This window comes from Nicotiana attenuata, chromosome 9 (genome assembly GCF_001879085.1).
Source record: "Nicotiana attenuata strain UT chromosome 9, NIATTr2, whole genome shotgun sequence".
Taxonomy (NCBI): domain Eukaryota; kingdom Viridiplantae; phylum Streptophyta; class Magnoliopsida; order Solanales; family Solanaceae; genus Nicotiana; species Nicotiana attenuata.
The window spans coordinates 44,825,772-44,832,362 of record NC_031997.1 but is presented as its reverse complement, the minus strand read 5'-3'; the positions used below and the strand labels follow the sequence as shown (position 1 = coordinate 44,832,362).

The window sequence follows — 6,591 nt, the reverse complement described above, 5'->3', positions numbered from 1 at the left end:
GGGGAGAGAGAGAGAGATTTGGTCATGTAAACATGAACTCTCTGACACACTTGCAACCAACAAGCTTCTGGATCCAGGAAACTGGAAGGCATTTCTGCAGTAAAAAAATAAATAGTCAGATATGTTGAATACACACCTACTGGGTCATACAGTAGTAGCCTTTGAAAAGTGTGCATGGTTTCTGTAGGTTGTGTGATGTTATTGCTTATTAACATTTCTCTCTCAATTCCTTTATTGTTCAGCTTCCTGCAGGGTTATGAGATTGAGAAGACGGAAACTGGGGCTTGAGGGCCACATTTTCTTCGGTCTTTGTGGCTTCTCTTGAAGACAGAGGAACTGAGCGCCTGACTCCTCCCTCCCGACTCATTTGATTAATGCTTGTTATCATCTCATTCTGGAGTACATAGTAGCACTTGTGAAAGAGGATATCGACAGTCCTGAAAATCAGTCAAGAAAAGTTATTGCTGATCGAGTCCAATCTGGAGTACATACTGGGTAACTAAGTCACTTATAACGGGTAATTTAAATCTTGCTAACCATTGTTTTCTAGTAGCTGACATATTGAGCGCCTATTGCCGACCTCAATGTCATTCAACTGAATATCAATTTGATAAACGATTCAAAATCCTATTAGTTGCACGTTGTTGTTCATGCTAGTTGCTATGTACCATTGTTGTTCCGCAGCCGACATATTCACTCACTCCATCCAGATTTGTTTACCGATTTCCTCTTTTTTTAATCAACCATTTGACTATTTTAACATATTTTTAATTACTAGTCTTTTAATAGACAAGTCCAGCAGATATATTAAATGTCGTACTCTATCAAATGATTTCACAGAAAATGCAACGCAAAGAGCAAACGAAAGCTATATTTTGGAAATTGAGATTATCATGCCAGTACTTGGTCTGTTCAATTACTTAGGGAGAAAGAAAACAAAACAAAACTGCTTGACTTGAAAAGAAGAGAAGGAAAGAAAAAAGTCTCAAGTTATCCCACATCGGTAAGTGAGCAAATATGAAAGCCAGGAGCTGAGTATTAAAAGGAAAGAGTGAAGAATGTTGAAAACTTAAAAAGGGTCGGTTGGCTAAATATGCCACACTCGCCCGAGTGGTGAGTGCCGTATGGATATCAAGACATATGGCCGACATAATTTGTGGAACTATTATAGGGTTGGCTCGTCGGCCGACCCTCCATTGATTCTCTCCTAAACTTTAGTAAAATTTCTGATGGGTTCTGCGCTACTTTGTGTTAAAATATGACTCTTTCGTCTAATGAGCTACACTTATTTTTTTTAGTCTGAAAAATAAATAAATTTATATTTAGAATATTTTATAAACTTTCTTTCTTTTTTAATTAATGTGATGAGATATAGTGTTATAAGTATTTATGGTTTATTTTACGTCATTAACTTGTAAAATTTGTCTTTTTTGTTAAATTTCATCACCTGCCAAATTGCAGTACATAGAATGGGACGAAAGCAGTTAGCAAAGGGACAAAAGCAGTTAGCAAATCTCTCATATTTTCATTTGACTAACGTAGCTCAAACTTGAAGTAGCACAGAGGAGAATTTTAAATTATAATTCGACGTTTAGGAGTAAATTTGGACATTTTTTCTGAAATATTTTGGTATGTGAAATTCAGTTAAATCATGATGAAGCTCCGTTTAGACAAGGACAAATATATATAGGAGAATTTGTGAAATTATAGGAACTCGATCAATTTCATGTGAGTTTGTGAATTGTGACTAGGGTTCTTGTTGGGGAAACTAGAGAGAGAGAACATGAGTTCATTTTATTGAAAAAGAAAGAATGAGTCAGTCGTCTTTTGTCTAGAGAGTTCTACTCTCTTTATTTACATTGCGCCTACTCTTGTTATTTACATTGGGCCAAAATACCCGGAAAAATAAAGAGGAATTGACACCGTATAACAACCCTTCAGTATAATTGGCATTTTATTGGCCATAAATTTAGGTTGGCACTAGTAGCCCAAAAATATTGGCATAAAATAGCCAAATTTCAAAAGACACGATTATACAACCCCTCAAAAATAGGGGGGTTTTATCCCCCAATCACGCTTGCATGATGTATCCCTTCAGAAGCGTAACTACCCAGTCGACCAAAATAAAACCAAATGCAGAAAATATATTTCCTTCTAAAATCAAAAAGGGTTCGAAGATTTTTCAGCCAGCACGGTTCTTTCTTTGGCAACAATTTTGTTTATTTTTGAATCGGCTGAAGAAGGGTTTGAATCTCTGTATATAGAATACAGATTCAATGGCTACTTTGCCGATTTTGATACAGCACGGGGGACACTAGGATAGCAACAATCGATTTGTGGATTACTCAGTTGAAGGCGTGGTGATCCTCCAATAATAGATGATCCTCTAAATAATACTGTTTCGGAAGGCCAACTTTACAAGGACAAGGAGACACTGATGATGGTGTTAAAAAATTATGCTATTCAGAAAAAATTTCAGTTTAAGGTTAATCGATCAAGGCCAACTTTATAATATTCATCATGTATATTATTGCATTGAAATGTAAACAGTATTATGGCACATGATCTTTACAATTTAATCATTTTATATGAAGTTGAATTACTATGTTGTCATACTGAACACTGAATTTTATTGACATGGAAAGATATAACAGTACATAAGGATAAACAAGTTTGGATATACATCTCTGTGCTTGTTGCACATACAAATATAAAATAAAATGTATACATCTATTTGAACGATTAAGTATTGATATACATTGGGATAGAGTTATACAAAATAATAGTGTTGTTAGTTGAAGGATATACACACCAGGATATACATGTTAGATCAACTAAATGTAAACATGTATTTGTACAGGTATTGATATACACGGGAATGGAGATATACACAAAACTAGAGTAGTAGGTTCACGGATATACATAGTAGGATATACATGTTATCTCTATTAAATGTATACATTTATTTGTAAAACTAAGTATTGATATACAGGGGATAGATATACAGATAGTGGTGTTGTTAGTTTAACGATATACAGAACAGGATATACATATTAGCTAAAACAAATATATACATGTATTTGACAATAAATTATTGATATACATGGGGATGAAGATATACACAACACTGGTGTAGTTACTTTACGGATATAAATATCAGTATATACAAGTTAGCACACTCAAATATTTACATCTAGTTGTACAATTAAGTGTTGATATACATGTGGATAGAGATATACACAATGCTAGTGTGTTAGTTTACAGATATATAGAACTATATATATATATATATATATATATATATATATATATATGTAGTAGTAGTAGTACAATTATGTATTAATATACATGTGGGTAGACATACACAAATATGCTGGTGTTTGTTTATGGATATTCATTACCTAGTTCACGATATAAATGTTATTTATAGCATGACACAAAATAATTCAATATTAAATTATACTATGTATTAAAGAAAGATAGTAAATGTGTACAATGGGACTTGATTTAAAAAAAGAGTTAAGAAAAACATTAAGAAGACACAGTAGAGAGTATATCACGGATAAAAATGGAGAGAATTGGGGGATTTGAAGATTTTGATTTTTGAGGAAGATAGAGAAGAAAGCGTGAAAGAAGGAGAAAGGGGAGGAGAGAGGGGAAAGTGAAAAGCGTGAAAGAAGGAGAAAGGGGAGGAGAGAGGGAAAAGTTGGGGAAAGTGCTGAAGTACGATAAAGTTGGCTATGCTATACCAATTAAAACAAATAAAAAATTAAAGTAGGGCTATAGGGTGCCAATATGTAAAACTAGGGCTTTTTTATGCCAATTTTCTTATTAGGTTGTTATACCATGCCATTTTTTCAAAAATAAAACTAGCCTAACCCAAAATACAATATAACATAAATATCTAAAAATCTAAGTTGGGCCATTCTCCTTGTCTGTTTGGGCCTTGTGTGTATCAGCAATTATTCCAACACCCCCCCTCAAGTTGGAGGGTGGGAGAATCCCCAACTTGGGTAAGAGAGCATGATGTAGAATCCCACTAAGAGGCTTGGTGAATATGTCGGCCAACTGTTCAGATGTGGAAACATGGTGCAAAGAAATGAGCCCTTCAGTAAGCTTAGTCCGAATGAAATGGCAATCCACCTCAATGTGTTTGGTGCGCTCGTGAAAAACAGGGTTCTTGGCTATGTGGATCGCAACTTGATTGTCACAAAATACAGGGACAGCAGTAGTAATAGGAATGCCAAAATCAGATAGGAGCCTAACCACCCAAGAAAGTTAAGCAACAACCTTTGAAATGGCGCGATATTCAGCTTCAGTGGAAGAAAGGGAGACAACGGGCTGTTTCTTAGCCTTCCATCCAACAAGACAACCTCCCAAAAAGATGCAAAAATCAGTAACAGATCTGCGAGTATCAGGGCAAGCAGCCCAATAACTATCACAATAAGCAGCCAAAGTAAAGCCCGGAGAATTACTGAAGAAGACACCAAAATCAGTAGTGCCTTTAAGATATCTGAGAAGATGAAGAGCAGCCTGCATGTGTGGAAATCTAGGAGTTTGAAGAAACTGACTTAAGTGCTGGGCTGCAAAGCATAAGTCAGGCCTTGTGTGTGTTAAGAATTCGAGCTTCCCAACCAAACTTCTATAAGATTCAGGTGAAGGAAGAAGGTTACCACAATCAGCGTTCAACTTTGTCGACTGATCCAAAGGGAAACCACTAGGGATACCAGTTCACAATAATAATCATGCAGCAGATCTCTAATAAACTTTTTTTGATGAAGCAAAATACCAGAAGAAGAGTAAGAGACCTCTATCCCCAGGAAATAGTTGAGAACACCCAAATCTTTGATTTTAAACTGAGAGTCCAGAAAGGCTTTCAAAGAAGATATCTCATCCAGATCATTACCAGTGAGAATAATGTCAACTACATACACAACACTCAATACAATAGAAGACCCTGACTTTTTGACAAAAAGAGAATAAACATTCAAGGAATGGGAATATCCTCTGGAACATAAGGCATGAGATAATTTGGCATACCACTGCCTAGAGGCCTATCTGAGTCCATATAAGGATTTTTGTAATTTTCACACTAAAGAGGAAGAAGGCAGAGAAGCAGAACTAGCAACTAAACCAGGGGGAAGTTTCATGTACACTTCCTCATCAAGGTCACTATGCAAAAATGCATTATTGACATCCAATTGAAACATGGACCAATTCTGTTTACTGCAACAAGACATTTAATTGTAGAAAATTTGATGACAGGAGAAAATGTCTCATTGAAATCAATCCCTTCAACTTGGGTATCACCTCTAACAACCAACTTAGAATTATACCTCTCAACTGATCCATCTGCTTTATATTTTGTAAACCCACTTACAACCAATGGGTTTCTTACCTTGAGGCAATTCAACAATATACCAAGTGTGTGCCTCAAATTCCTTCTTCATGGCCTCTTGCCATGCTGGAATAGAGGCAGCTTGGTTGTAAGATGAAAGTTCAGTAATAGTAGTATCAGCTAGGGAATGAAAACAAGTAGATAAAGAAGTACTAGGGCCACAAAATGAAGTGGGAAGTTGACAAACATAAGGCTGAAGATGAGCAGGTGGATGGTGATCCCTAGAGGATCTTCTAAGTTGTGGAACAAGAGGAGGAACAACTGGTGAAGAAGTGGAAAGAGGAGGTGAGGGTGGAGGAGGGGAAGGGCTAGTGGATAATGGGGAAGAAGACTCAGGAACATGTGTTGGAGATGAGGGTGGTGGTAAAGATGAAGATTTTTCTGAAACTGGCAGAAAATTAGGAAGAGGAGGAGAGATAGATCTAGCACAAGCAAAATGAAAGACAAATTCATGAAAAACAACATCCCTGGAGATCAAAGTTAGTCTAGTGGTCAAGTTATAAAGTTTGTAGCCATTCTTACCCAAAGGGTAACCAATAAAAACACAAGGATCGGCCTTAGGCTGAAACTTGTCTCTATTACATTTGGGGATAGTGTGATAGCAGAGGCAACCGAATGACCTGAGATGTTCATATGTAGGAGGCAGTCCATATAGTTGTTCAAAAGGTGATTTATTGTTTAAAAGTTTGGAAGGAAATCTGTTGATCAGATATGTGGCTGTCAAAACATAGTCACCCCAGAACTTTAAAGGTTATTTGGATTGAAAAAGTAAAGCCCTTGAGGTTTCCATAAAATATCTATGCTTCCTCTCCACCACCCCATTTTGTTGTGGTGTGTGAGGGCATGAGGCTTGATGTATGATCCCATGGTCAAGGAAGAATTGAGTGGCCATGTGACTGGAACCCAACTCATAAGCATTATCACTTCTAAAAGCTTTAATGGGAATATTGAATTGTGTCTTGACCATGGCCACAAAAGCTTTTAATAAAGGAAAAGCATTGCTCTTGGACCCCATAAGGTGAGTCCAAGTAGCTCTAGTAAAATCATCAACTAAAGTAAGAAAATACTTGAAACCATTATAGGTTGGACTAGGGTCCCCAAGTATCTACATGAACAAGTTGGAAAGGAGAGGAAGTTTTAATAGAGCTTTCTGGGAATGAGAGTCTAGATTGCCTAGCTAAAGGGCAAACAGA

At 36.5% G+C, this 6,591-nt stretch overlaps 1 protein-coding gene across 6 annotated transcripts in view; it reads left to right on the top strand.

Moving 5' to 3' along the window:
• The window catches only part of LOC109232354 (actin-related protein 9), a 15,169-nt gene extending 13,973 nt beyond the window's left edge, over positions 1–1,196 (top strand). For 3 of the 6 annotated variants that reach the window (XR_002068947.1, XR_002068946.1, XM_019398093.1), the window contains one exon: positions 243–1,196. The gene's annotated coding sequence lies outside the window, so the exon portion shown is untranslated. The remainder of the gene's footprint in view (positions 1–242) is intronic. The other 3 variants (XR_002068948.1, XM_019398091.1, XM_019398092.1) reach the window with 2 other exon arrangements.